Source organism: Lissotriton helveticus, chromosome 2_1 (assembly GCF_964261635.1).
Source record: "Lissotriton helveticus chromosome 2_1, aLisHel1.1, whole genome shotgun sequence".
NCBI classification, from domain to species: Eukaryota; Metazoa; Chordata; class Amphibia; order Caudata; family Salamandridae; genus Lissotriton; species Lissotriton helveticus.
In genome coordinates, this window is record NC_136059.1 from 1,732,131,064 (window position 1) to 1,732,145,725 (window position 14,662).

Sequence of the window (14,662 nt, forward strand, 5' to 3'; positions counted from 1 at the left end):
CCGTCGCTCCTCCCTCTCTTCCCGGAGTCTGTCCTTCCTCTGCAGCTTTAGAAAATCCTCCACCTGTTGTGGGTTGGTGAAGAAGTGGTGAGTGCCACGGTGCGTGATCTTTAACTTTGCAGGATAAAGCATGGCATATGGGATTTCGTGGGTTTGTAGTTTCTTTTTCACGGCGGCGAATTTGCGTCTTGCATCTTGTACTGAGGGGGTAAAATCAGGAAAGAAGGACAGCGTTGCGTTGCCATAGGGTACTGTGCCCAGCTCTCTTGCGCGACGAAGGACTGCGTCTCTGTCCCTGTAGTTCAGGAAGCGGGCGATGATAGGGCGCGGGGGCATCCCAAGGGGGGGAGGTGCAGCAAGTGATCTGTGTGCCCGTTCCACTATCAGATGCGGGGAGAAAGAATCTTTTCCGAACAGTTCCACCACCAGTTTTTTCATGAAGATCTCCATTTTCCCAGTGTTTGTTGTTTCCACAAGGCCCAGGACGCGGATGTTATTGCGCCTGGACCTCGCTTCTAAATCTTCATTTTTATCCGCAATTATTTTGAGCAGTTTATCCATTTGCGTAACTTGCTTGGTGGTTGTCGTCGCCCCATCTTCCAGCACAGAAATCCTGTCTTCGGTTTCTTTGATACGGGTGTCATGTTGTTCCAGTCTCGTCACCACCCTATCCATTCGCGTGTTGATGGTGTCAATCTTGGCGTCAATGGTTGACAAGCTCTGCCGCATTCCAAGCAGGAGCGTTTTCCAATCTTCGTCCGGGGGGGACTGTGCAGGGGGGCTTTTCTCCACTTCCGACGTTCTCCCGGCAGGTTTCTTGGACTCAAACGGTATCTTGGACTGTCTGGCATCGTTGCGTCCCATTTCGCGCCTCGGGGTCCGTGTCGCCGCCAGTGAAGAAGCCGCCAGAGTCACAACTAAAGGAGATCCGACAGTGGTGGGCACAGGCAGTCAAGCTGCGCAGTGTGAGGTCTCCTATTTTACCCTGTCGCCTGAGCTGGGTGCACGGGCGTCGGTCACGCTTTGGATTCCCTCGTGTCACTCATCCAGTCCCTAAGCGGGTGTAGCCGATCTCAGGGGCAGTTAGATCGTCAGATTTTTCCCCCCGGGAGAGGGGGTGCCTTCACAGTGTCTTTCGGATCTTTCTGGAGTCAGGGATCCACGCCACCCAGACAGGGAGCCCACTCCACGAGCCAAGCAGGACCACAGTGTTAGAGGGGCCCAGCAGCCATTCCCAGGGGACGGTCCATCAACATCTCATTTCTGCGTCGCCTAGGCCAGACCTCCAGTAACCACGTGGCCTCGCAGATCAGCCCCCTATCCTGTTCACACAAGTCACAGTTGTAGGCCCACACACTGTCTCCCGGCCAGGGCTCCTGTACCATGAGGTGGAGCAGAGACGTAGCTAGTATTGCAGTAGGCGAGGCTCCCTCGCAGCGCAGGCCCGCGGTGCAGATCAGGCCGATGTAGGCCGCTCCTCCTCGCTGTCTCGTCGCGCTGTGCGATAGGCGCGCTGTGGAGTACAAGCAGGGGGCCGTCTCAGATCTCCCCAGCCCAGGCAGTCCCAGCGGAGCAAATTAGGTGTGAAATGCAGGCGCTCGAACCCCCTCACCTCCGATGCGGCCAGTTGAGCCGCCAGAGCCTTCCCGGCTGAGCGCAATGTATGGCGCTGTCCTTGGCGGGAACGGCGTCAGTTCAAAAGCTGTGTTCGCTGTACAGCCCAGCGCCGGGGTACCTGTCTCAGTCTCCTCTCGGGCCGGCCTCAGGGGAGAGGGGGGGAAGGGACTCAGCCTCCGCGCCGCTCTCCGTCATTTGCGTTGTGTGGGCCGCTGATCCCCGGACTTTCCCAGTGCGTGGGTCCGGCAGCGTGCAGTCTCTGCTCCGACAGTCACTCCCGCTCCGTAAGCGCCGGCTTCTCCCAAGGCAGCCGGGCGCGCAAATTAGGCAAGTGACACACCGTTGTGTGCGGGGTACCTTCGTGGAGCCAATGGTAAAGGTTCCAGGTCAATTTAACCGATCAGGATGATGAAGGATTGTGAAGAGTGCCAGGTCGGGCGGGAGCCTCACTCCAGTGCGGCCATTACGGTTTGGCGCCACCTAGCGCCTCCAAGTGCTCCAAGGTTGTACAAGTAAAGTGAAAAAGGCCTGGCTGTTTGATAAAGCAGGTTGTAGTCTTAATTGACCTGTGGGCGCAAGTAGCTTTGGGCTCTACAAGGCATATATTAATCAGTGGTGGCTGATACTGATCGGGGTGATGGGGGAGGGGATATTGAAAAAAAAAGATTACACTTACGTTTTCGCAGACGCCATCCCTCCCAGTCATGATGTCTGTCCTCAGCTTCTCTTTTTGATGAGTACCGGAAGCAGGAAGCACACAGGCTCCCCTAAACCAATCACAACGCTGCTGTCACCAGCATGACAGCAGAATAGGATGCTGCTGTCACCAGCATGACAGCAGAGTTGTGATTAGTCATGCTCAGACAGGCGCTGGGAGCCTGTGCATGTTCTCCACATCGTCTGCGCAATATAGCCAGGTGGAGAACATGCTAAGTGCCCATGACTGTATAGCCGGCTTAAGAGAGTGCCCACCATTCCGCCCCCTGCTGGCTGTGATGACAACCAGGCCACGCCCACCCCAATACAGGCCTCAGCACTGAGAAATAAAATGATAATATCATTGTGTTATTATCATTGTATTTTCCCTTTTTTGCTCTGCCTTAGCGGAGTAGCTATATTTAATGGGTTGGCTGGGAAGGGTGGTGGAGAAATAAAGATGTGTAGTACCTTCAGAACTTGCTTCTGCTGGCTATGGATGATGAATCAGCAGTTGTAAACCCTGAGAAACATCAGGTAACATCTGAGGATTAGAGAGCAGACCTAAACAGCCTAGAAAATGTTAGGAAGAAACAAACACCAATGGCAAGGGCCTGCCCTCCATTTCAAAGTGTATAAAACTTAAAACATAGAGTTGCCTATTTCACAGAAATCCTCCATCCCTTCCTTAAAGAAATCTGACTTTATGGAAGTGCATTTTGTTTGTACATTCACAGAAACTGGTCTTGCACAAATATGTGGACAATGCACGCAAACTCCATGAGTAAGAAGTGTCTCAAACTTAGCGGCCGATTAGGATGGCCACCCTAGGGGTGCCGGGACCGGCTGCCAGTGATGCAGCGGTCCCGCACCCGCAATTAGGATGCCACTGCCACCGTGGCGGTGGAATCCTCTATTCCCAGCTCACAGCACTGCCCGCAACCATGCTGGGAATGCACGTTGTGCATTGTCATGCACAAGGTAGCATGCACCGCGCGGTGCCTGCCACCTTGTCCATGACAATGTACCCCCATGTGCACCCCCATACCCTGGGGGCCCGCAATAGGCCCACGACAGCAAAGTCCGCCTGGCTTTCCATGGCGGGGTCTCCTCCATGGAAAGCCCTGCACCGCTGCCCTTGCTAATATGGATGGCGGTGTCTAGCAGACACCGCCAAAATATCCAGCCCCTTTTCTGCCCAGTAAACTGGTTGACCGGCGGGAAACCGGCGGACGGTCTTTCTGTCTGCCGGGGTCCCCCCTTGCCATGCTAACATGTCGGGGGGAAATGGGTGGCTGGCGGAGGGAATTGTAGGGCAGATTGCCACCCCCATGCAGGCAGTAGCGATCCGCCCTGCATCGTTATCAGCCCCTAAGTGAGAGCTACAAAATCAGTTTCTAATCATCACAGCAAAGGTGTGCTCTTGAGTTGCCAAGTGACCGTGCTTTCCTTGTATGCCAATTCAGACATCATGTAACAGCAAGCAAATGTTCTGGTCTTTAGCCGCTATTTTCTCACATTGTGTCTGGAAACAGTTTTGCTTGAAAGGTGTTGGATTGGAAAAATGCTTTTGCAGAATTCTATATGCACTGTACGATTTAAGTTAGCATTTGCTGTGCCATTTTGTATTAGTCGCCATTTTGAGCACTGATCGAAACTAACTTCTGTCTCATTTTCTGTCTGCCTCACCGAAAAGCAGCTGCCAATGCGTTCCCTGTTTACGCATTACACCAAGGTTGAGTTTTGCTGTGCTAATGAATAGACTGTTTTTAATTATCACTTACCTTTCTGTCTAGATAGGCCTGCTCCCACCGTTCAGAGTGGTGGGGGTAGGCAAAGTAACCTTGGCTGTAAGATAATGTGTGCCCGGTCTCAGGGCTGCAACCCATCCTTCTGTATCTCCTTTCTTTACCAGTTACTAACTGGAAAATTCCACTCTGGGCGTGTCTTTAGGGGGTTATAAATGTACTTTATGCCTTACCATGCTGACTGAAGCAAGTGCCTCTGCCGCAATCTAAGTAGACTGGTCAGACCAGACTCCACTCGAATGTACTTTTAATAAATGTTCATTGGTTTGTATTCTCTACTGTCTGACCGACTCTTCATTTGTATGGAAGTCTGAGAGGTGGTCGCGAGTGACCCGGGTGACCTTAATTGGGTCACTTCCTTCAGTTGGCGCCCGAACAGGAACTCCATCGGGAGCAGTGTTTCAATGAGGCAGCACCACAGATTATCTACGATATTAAGGATCATGTCTACGTAGCTGATATGGTGCCTGGTCAGATTTTTGGTAATGTTGCAAAGTTGCTTGCTTATCGGAGTAGGCTGCTTGAGAAGAGCTTGAAGATGGTGTTTCAGTTTCCAAGGGAGGTGCACCCCATATATCACCCTGAAATACCAGAGCAATGGGACCAGCATGATGTTGTTACTAGACCAAGGTTAGAGGCCCGGTTCCAAGAACAATGGGTTTATACTCCATGGAAAATGAGTGAGGCTTTGTCCCTTAAAACTCAGCTACCTGACCCTACGAAAAATACCACTGCATATTATAAGGAATTAACTTAGGCTGCTTTATCGAGAGTGATGACGCTTGCGGATGTTGAAATGTTCTTTGGTTTATTGGTGTCCGTTGATATCTGGAGGCAGGTGCGCACACAGGACCGCGTTGTGGAATTGGGTGGTACCTGGGATCAGATTAAAGCATGGGACCAAGAAAGGAAGCCGGGTGAGAAGCCTAAGGCTGAGATACTAGCTTTGCCTGGTCGTATTATCACGTATGTGCACTATCTTATTCCTCCGAGAAGGGTAGATTGGGACAAGTTAAGGGCATGTCGTCAGAAGAAAGATGAGAGTGTGTCTGACTTTTTAACTCATTTTGAAGGGCTATTTGGAGATTTTAGCAAACAGGATTTGTCGGTGGATGGAGGAGTCCAATTGTTTGTCAATAGATTTGTTACAAACCTGCTTCCTGAGCTTGCAGCTAGATTGGAGACTTCGGAGAGTACCTGGACTACTTCCTCCCCTTCTGTAATATTGAGTATGGCACAGTATTATGAGCACAGGGAGAACAGGCGAAGGAGAAGGTGGAGAAAAAGCATAAGAAATTGAAGATGAAGGTGTTGTTGCAGCAGGCTTCTAGGGGTTGTGGTAGGGAACGAGGTGGTTCGGACTGGCAGGTTCTGTGGACCAGCCAGAATGCTACGACTGTAGGGGTCAATCAGTGAGCGTATTGTAAGGAGGAGGGGGACTGGCGGAGCGAGTGTCCAGTGTTGTTGCAGAAAGTTACGCCACCTAGAGGACGAGGTTCTCGTGGACGGGGTCATGGAGCTGGTGGCCAGGGCCGAGATCAGCATGGTGCAGCCTCACAGGATCATCCAGACAGTAACTACTGCGATAATAACAAGGGCGGTCAGTACTATCATGGTGACTATGATATGGATGAGGTGACAGGAATATCCCACAGCTAGGACAGCTAGGGACGGAGTGAGTGACCAGTTCAGATACCTGTAGATCAGCGTGGTCCTTATGTTACAGCGGATTTGCATGGCTCGGCTAAGAAATGTTTGGTATATACAGGTACAATGAATAGCTCTATTTCCTGCTCACTGGTCGCCGGGGCAGCTCTGTCTGGCCATAATAATGTTTCAGTAGGTTTTTCTGGGGTACCGGTTGTAAGCCACATCTCCAAGCACCTTACGTTGAGTATAGGTCCTTTCACTGTGGATTCACTATTTTTGTTGACATCTAATTGCGCAGAACATTTGATGGGTTTGGATTTATTAAAGAAGTTGCCTGCTACCATTTATTGTTCCCTGGAAGGTGTTTATGTGACAATGGGCCCCAATGCAACAAGTGCTAAATAGTGCTTGTCCAAAGATGCGCCTCTTCCCATTGAATTTAAGGATGTGCCACACACGTTGTGGCAACAGGTGACACGGATGTAGGACTATTGCAGATTTTCCCTGTCTCCATCAAAGTTAAAGACAATGCTGTTTTTCCTCGTATTCCCGAGTACAAATTACCACAAGCAGGGGAGCGAGCCTTGCCGCAAATAATACAGGATTTGATTAAGTCGGGAGTGATTGAGGAGATGACAGTCAATGTGTGTAATAGATCCATTCTTCTTATACTTAAAAGGGCACCTTTTGGTTCCTCTGATGATAATGTTGATGTTTTGTGATTGACTTGTGCAAGGTTAACAAGATAGTAGTTCCCCAGTTTCCGGTGGTTCCTGACATTACTGCTCTCTTGATGATGATTTCTTCTACCACCAAATACCTTTCTGTCATTGATCTCAAAAATGCATTCTTTAGCATTCCAATAGACTCAGACAGCAGGTACTTGTTCGCCTTTACACTAGCTGGTAGGAGCTTTAGATTCTGTTGAGGGCCTCAGGGCTATACTGAAAGTCCTAGTATATATAGCCAAGCTTTAAAGGCCCAATTGGACTCCCTTATGCTTCCCTCAGGTAAAGTATTACTCTAATACGTGGATGACCTTCTCATTGCTTCCGACACTGAACAGGGTTGCAAAGATAGTACGGTTAAATTATTGTTGCACTTGGCTCTACACGGACATAAAGTGTCCCTTTCCAAATTTCAATATTGTCAACAGGAGGTCATCTACTTTGGACACCTACTGTCGAAGGAGGGTAGGCGATTGACTCCCGAACATATCAGTATCATTCTTAAAATGCCTATCCCCAAAACTCAGAGGGTGGTGCCCGCTTTCATTGGCATTACTTCCTATTGTCTTCAGTGGCTTCCTAACTACTAGTTATTAATAAAGCCTCTGCTAGCAGTGACCAATAAAGAAGTGCATGAACCCTTGCCCTGGACGAATGAATGTCAGCAGTCTTTTGAGCAATTAAAAGTCGTGCTTTGCTCTGCTCCTGTGCTTGGTATGCCTGGTTATATGGAGCTGTTCATGCTGTACATAAACGAAACGGAAGGCTGTGCACTCTTTGTCTTAACACAAGCCTTTGGAGGTAATCAACGGCTTTGTGCTTATTTTTCTGCTATCTTGGACCCCGTCACAAGAGCCCTCCTGAGCTGTCTAAGAGCGGTCGCGGATCTGTCCGTCTGAATAAGACAATCGGATGGGCTTGTACTTGATACTGACCTCACAGTTATGGTACCTCATGCTGTGAATGCCTTTTGAATAAGATCAAGATGCAGCACCTTTCCGGTGCACGTTTGACCGGTTATGAGCTAACTCTTTTTGCACCACATGTTACGATCAAAAGATGTGCCATCCCTAACACAGCCACGTTACTACCCCTCCCTTTCTGAGAGTGAGAAAATTGACATACATGATTGTATCTTCCGAACAGAGGAAGAGATGAAAGGACGGGTAGATCTGACTGATGTTCCCTTATCTGACCCTCAAGGGGAACTATATGTCGATGGCTATTGTTTTAAGTTACCAGATGTCACTACAACTGCTGCATATGCAATCACGACACTACACACTGTAGTTGAGACTTCACAAGTTCCCTATCAGTCGGCCCAAGCAGCAGAACTTGTTGCCCTTACACAAGCCTGTGAGTTGAGTGAGGGATTGGCCATCAATATGTATACTGACAGCCAATACACATTTGGAGTCGCCCATAATTTTGGACGACTTTGGTCAGAGAGAGGGTTTCTCACTTCTCATGGGTTGAAGATCCAGCACGGCCCCCTTATGCATAGGCTTCTGTCGGCTTTGACACTCCCCAAGAAATTAGCGATAGTGAAGCGCCCACAAGGCAATTACTGACAATGTGGGAAAAGGGAATGCATTAGTGGATCAGACAGCTAAGAAGACAGCCCGAACGAAGATGAAAAGAATGTTTGTAGCAGGTACTGCTAGGTGGGTGCCTGAGGTTACCATGTTTGAGAATACACTGGAAAGTGTCAAAGAGATACAGAGTGATACAACTATCGAGGAGTTAGCATTATGGCAGGAAAGCACAGCACATTTGGATGAAGATGGGTGTTGGACTGATAAGTTAGGAAAGCAGAGATGGATGCTGCCAGATGCATATGTCCTTCCCGTGGTGCACGGGCCAGCTCATATCAGTGCTAAGGGTATTTGTTAGACCCTCTATGGCAAAATGATAACATCCCAGGGACAGCCGCCCTTTTAGTCAAACATTGTATGGCGTGTATGATGTACAATCCTGAAAAGGGTACCCCTATGCCACCAGGCAATTTCACACCCCCTACTTTCCCTTTTGAGGTTCCCCAATTAGATTACATAGAGCTGGACCGAGTCAACAATTTGAAATATGTGTTAGTGGTTGTTTGTGTATTCAGTAAATGGGTTGAGGCTCGCCCCTCTGAAGAAAATACAGCCATAGCGACTGCAAAGGTACTCATGAAGGAGTTATTTTCTCGCTTCAGCTTGCCCCGTTTGATTTGGAGTGATAACGGAAGCCTCTTTAACAAGAGAGTCACACAGTTGGTTTGTGCGGGGCTCCAAATCTAACAAAAGTTTCATGCTGCGAATCACCCGCAGTCAGCGGGTTTGGCTGAGAAGTACAATGGTACTCTCAAACTGAAATTATCAAAGATTCAGAAGAGCACAGGGTTGCAGTAGCCAGATGCTTTACCAGTAGCCCTCTTGTCAAACAAGAATGACAGCTCACTCTAGGACAGGATTGTCACCCTACGAGGTCGTGTTTGGATACCCAGCAAATGTTTGGGGCGTCCCACATCCTCAGAGGATCTCTGTATTGAATATCCTCCATTGGTGGACTACTTGTATGAGTTAACTAAAAGTCTGTGTTCTATTCACCAACAGATCCAGGACACACTTCCACCAGCACCTGAGGGGCCCGGGCAAGACATTTGGCCCGGAGACTACATCCTGACGTGCAACTTCCAGAGTATAAAAGCCTTGGAGCTGAGGTGGAAGGGGCCTCAGAGAAGTCAAGGATGCTGGCCAAAAGAATTGGATACACAGCCAGCATTGCCAAAAATACCTCTTCCTCTGCCCTACGACCAGTGGGTCCTTGACTGCATCGGGGATTCAGATGGGCGAGCAAGTGCCCCGCTTTGTCCCTTTTTCGATGCCCAGCTAACTGGGGCCCAAACGGAGGATGAGAATGATGCAGTGTTGAACGCCGCAGTGCCCCCTGAGGTCAGGGCCTTACAGGAGCCCTGTCCTACTGGCCCATCTGTGCTTGAGTCTCATTCCATTGGCCCCAAGCATGGGCGTATTTTGCGGATTCGCAATCCGCGAATTTGCGGATTTGCGGATTGCGGAAATCCGCAAATTCCGCGAATTCTCGCGGATTTGCGTATTTTTGGGGGGGGGGTGTTCGCACGGGTTTCTGCAAGTTCGCGAGGGTTTTGTACAATTTCGCAAATTGCGAACTTACTTGTCGGGTCGCCAGTTTTGCGAACTTGTTGTTTCTACGTGCCCAGCCTGTTTGCAAGGCTTTCTTCATCACTGCCACCCTCTGTTACCACTGGCACTCTCTTTGGTCACCCATGCCACCCTCTGGCTCACCCATGTTACCCTCTGTGTCATCACAGCACCCTCTGGTTCACCAGTGTACATTATTGGGGCAAAGCAAAGCACTGCCATCCTGTCAACACTGGCACTCTGGTTCACCCATGCCACCCTCTGGCTGGCACACCCATGCCACCCTCGGTGTCATCACAACACCCTCTGATTGACCAGTGAGTGTACATTATTGAGGCAAAGCAAAGCACACCTGCTAAGTGCTTTAAGTTTTGCAAACAACAACACCTGCCCTGCCCCAACTGACATTAATGAAGGCTGGCCCCTGCTTGTCTGCTCCCTTTCCTTTTTGTTGCAATGTAACATTTTTTTAACAGGATGCAATGGCATACTTGTAACTATTCTGTGACTGTCAGAGCAGGGTCACACAATAGTTGCAAATAGGCAACCGGATTCTGGAGGGCCCCTTCAGGAAGCACTACAGGGAAATGGTTACAAATGATGAGCTCGAACTTTTGCACGTGCTCGTTGGTTTTGCTTTTGCAAAACTCGTTTTTCGGTAATTTCGCCCTATTCGCGAGGCGCGGCGCCGTGCGAAATCAACCGTGGAAGCCGCGAACTCGTGCGAGTTACCCCAAGGTTGAGTATGGGCGCCGCCATTTTGTTTGCGTGACGTATTTCCGTTTCCGCCCGCTATGTGTAATCTTGCACGATGAGCGCCTTGCGAATACAAGTTCGCACGAGTTCGCGAGAGAAATCGCGTGCGAACTTACTTACACGCACGTGTTCGGGCGGCCATCTTGTTTTTCATTCATTCCTATGTGTCTGGGCATGGTGTTTCTATCCTCTGTATATCTCTGCCATCCTTTGCTTGTTTTATTTTTTTTTTTATCTATTAAACTTTTTTTCTATCCCTCTTGTTTTATAGGTCTATATTTTTGTGTTTTAGTCTACTTTTGTTTACTTTTCAACTACTTTTTTAAACTTTTATTTCCTTCTTTTCTACTCTTATTCTTTTTCATTTTATCTCCTTACCTGCCCAGAACATGGTGAAGACAGCAGTCAAGCTGCCCATGACGGCCTCCGCAGCCCGTGCCCGGCTCCCGTGTGGCCGCTTGAGGGCGGAAATGGTGGTGCCCCGGGAGATCTTCAGTCCTGAGGAGGTGGGCTCACTTGTTTATTATGTGCAGCGCCGTCTCCCCAGGACCATCGCGGCAGGCGGCAGGATCGCTGCCGGTTACACCAACAGCCAGGAGCGACGGAAGCGGTGGGGGCAGGTGTGCCGGGCCCTTTTTAACATCACGGGGGTCCAGCGCACCTATAATCAGGTGACCCACCGCTGGACCGATATGCTGGACCGGGAGCACGACCTGCTCGACCTGCTGGGAGTGGAGGTCCCCGGGCTCGGTGAGTAGTAGTAGCAATTTTTTCATCACTCGTCACTACTCTGTTTTTTCTCCTGCTCTGTGTGTTATATAATATTGCAAATGTTTGCTTTAACTTTTTTACAAAGAGCAATAATGCTGCTGATTACATTGATAGGAGAGGTAAATTAATATTTCAAAATCTTCTGTGCATTTCAGGTGCACTGCTCTCCTTCTCTGTGGCAATGCCACTGCTTATTTGTTTTCTATTATGTGTTCATTTATTTGGGCTGAGTAATGTATGAGTGTACTTTATAGAACTGCGTAATGCTAGACACAAAGGGGCAGATTTACAAGCCCCTTGCGCCACGTTTACGCTGCCTTACCTGACGCACAGCGACGTAAACGTGACGCATCCCTGCGAGTCATGTACAACGTGATGCATCTAGGGAGATGCGCCACGTTAAGACCTGGGCCTGTGCCACAATGGGAGCGTTCCCACGCAGGGGGAGGGGGGCGGGTGGCGGTCAGGCAGATGTGTGCCTCGCAAAAGTGCCTGCGTGAAATCTACAAGATTTAACGCAGGCACTTCCGCGACGCTGCTACGTCAATTCTTTATGCCTGCTTGCTTGAAGCAGGCGTAAGGACTGATGCGGTATGTTGAGTATTGGGCAGCCCTGAGCATTGCTAGAGTTGCATCGCGCCTGCGACGGCACTCTAGAGATGCACCCCTCTTTCGTCACGAGATGCGTCACGCATCTGCCTACCCTTGCGCCAGGGTTTGCCGCATTGTAATTGCGGCGCATCTGCCGTGACGCAAGGTTAGTTTTGCGTTACGCATTTGTTCTGGTGCACATCTGGAGGTGTCCAGCTCAGAACTCGTAAGTATGCCCCTAAGTGTCAGATTAGCAATTACCTGCGCATCCCTGCAAAGTGTGAGGCACGCCAGCACCACCCATGGTGCGCCGTATTTTCAATGCGGCACGCCATGGTGCCAAAACGTCACCGAAGCGTTACGCATCGGTGCCGTAAATGCGGCTCATTGATGGAGTTGCGTTGCAACGATGGCGCAGCTCCAGCAATGCTGCGTCAAGCCGTAAGTCTGCTTCATGCAGGCGCAGGGTTTCAGTGACGGATCATTGTCCTAAATGACTGATTGAAATTTTATCTATTCCCCATAGCCACTTTTAGCATGCGTTCCTGCGCAGGAACGCCCTCCCTTGCGCTGGAACGCTCCCTTATGGCGCAGGGCTTTAGAATGGGATGCATCTCCCATATGCGTCACGTTGTTAATATACGCCACACCATGGCACCTCTCTTGTTGTGGCGCTGTGTCACAAAAGTGACGCAAGAACGGAGCAAAAGAGCTGCAAGGGGCTTGTAAATCTGCCCCTAGAGTAGAGGCTCAGGTGCAGTCCTTCCTTTGTAGCCCTCTTTTTGGCTGAAATAGTTGGTTCTTGTTCTTTCTAAATGTTTGATTTGGTTGACAAGGACATCGACACGCAGCAATCATCAATTTTTTCTGTTCTTTCTTTCATGTTGTACGTCAGGTCCGCCCAGGGGCAAGCGGACAGAAACAGTGGATGCAGTGGCTCCAAAGGAGGAGGATGCAGGCCAGGGCGGCGAGTGCTCCTTTGCTGGCCCCAGTAAGTTTTCATTTAAATATAGAGGACCTATTGTTGTCCAAGCGTTCCTAATTTAATTTTTTCGAAACAGTGTTTAGATAGGAGCAAAATCAATAATACTACTGTTGCAGGGACAAATCTCCACAAGCCAAACTATGGACACGAAAGACCAGAGTCATAATATTTCAGAGTGGTGTGTTTGGCACACTGTATAAACCTGGTAGTGTCAGCGGCACGGACTCCTCCTTGCAAAAATTACAAAACCTTTCGCTCAGTCACTCTAGTCTGGAGGACCAAAAAACCACAGAGTCTATTCAAGTTTAAAAGCTTCATTAAAAGTAAAAGTAAACACATATATTAAAATAAAGTTAGCTGGAAAAGGAAAAGTGCTTGCTGCTGAGTTGATGAGTAATGGAAGTTGGAACACATTTCTTGTGGTCGAGCCGAGCTTTCACCTGGTTTAGTTGATGTTGCTCTTGTCCGTAGAAGTCCAGCGTCTGTCTGTTCAGAGAAAAATGGTGTGTGTTAAAATTAAGCAAGCAGTCATCAATTGTGACAAAGAAAAGCAGCAAGACAACAGCCTTCCCTGGAAGGAGGGAAATTTTTACTTTAGACTAGAGTAGACAGTCAATTATTTTTTCTGTTGTTTTCAAATTTCTTCCTTCCTAAACCAAATACTAGTGAGTGGTGTAATCTAACAGTCTTAAATATATTTTTTAGGTGGAACATCTGGTGGCGGGGCCAGCTCGGACGTGATCGTGATCGACTCCGAGTCTGTGGACTACTCTGTGGAGGATGCGGCGCCAGAGGACAATCAGACTGTGAGGAAGCAGGCAGTGGTGGTGGCGAGTACAGGTAAGCTGGATCATGGTACTATCTGACTCTTAGATAGCATATGATGTGTATCCAGTGCTGGCCCAGTGACAAGTTACAATATGGTAATTACAGCAGGCTGGGACCGACAGACAGATAGAGGCAGAGAGAGAAGAAGACAGAAGGAGAGAGAGAGAGAGGAAGGGAGCCAGAGGGAGGGTGAGGGAGGGAGACAGAGAGAGAGAGACAGCGAGGTAGAGGGAGACACAGGGAGACAGAAAGAGGGAGACAGAGAGAGACAGAGAGAGGGGGGGAAACAGACATATCGCCTGGGCCTGGTGCAGATGATACGGTTGCTGGTGTGGTTAACAGCTCAGAGGAAAAGTCACTCACTTCTGCCAGATCTCTTTCATATGAAAGAGCACCAAACCATAAGCGCCCCACCTTGCCCCTCCATGCAGACGCCCATGATACTGGCCTGAATAGATTTGTACTGCGCTGGCTAGTTGCTAGTTGTACTGTGACACAACTTCCTGCTGAATCATTTTGTGTTAATCATATTTTTAAAGAGCATTCGTTACAGATTATGTCTTTCTTTCTTCTATAGTTGGTAATACTAAAACTGCAAAACCGAGCAGGAGTATGCTGGCTGTACTGGCCCGGCAACGGAGGCTGGATGCCACTGTTGCGCAATATCGCCGGCTGGTGGAAATGGAGGGGGACGACACGCACTCAAGTGCATCAAATGTTACATCTACTGCATCCTCCTCCGTGACCCCACGTTCTGCCGGTAAGCGCAGTGCTCCAGCCAACCAGAGCCGTGCTGGAAGACGCCACCGCCGAGCAGCAAAGGCTGCACCTCCTCACAGTACTGTAAAGGCACGCTTGCGCCGTGCACTCCGCAGAGTGTCCAACCTGGAGGCGGAGGTCAAGAAATGGGAGGAGTACAAAAAGGTGATGGAGGGCCTCCGCTTAGATCACGCCATGCTCCGGGAGGAGTACGATGCCCTGGCCCTAAGGCATGATGCCCTGGAGGCCAAAGTGAACAACCTGCATCCGTAGAGTGTCCCTTGCCCCTTTTTTAGAGACTTTTGGGGG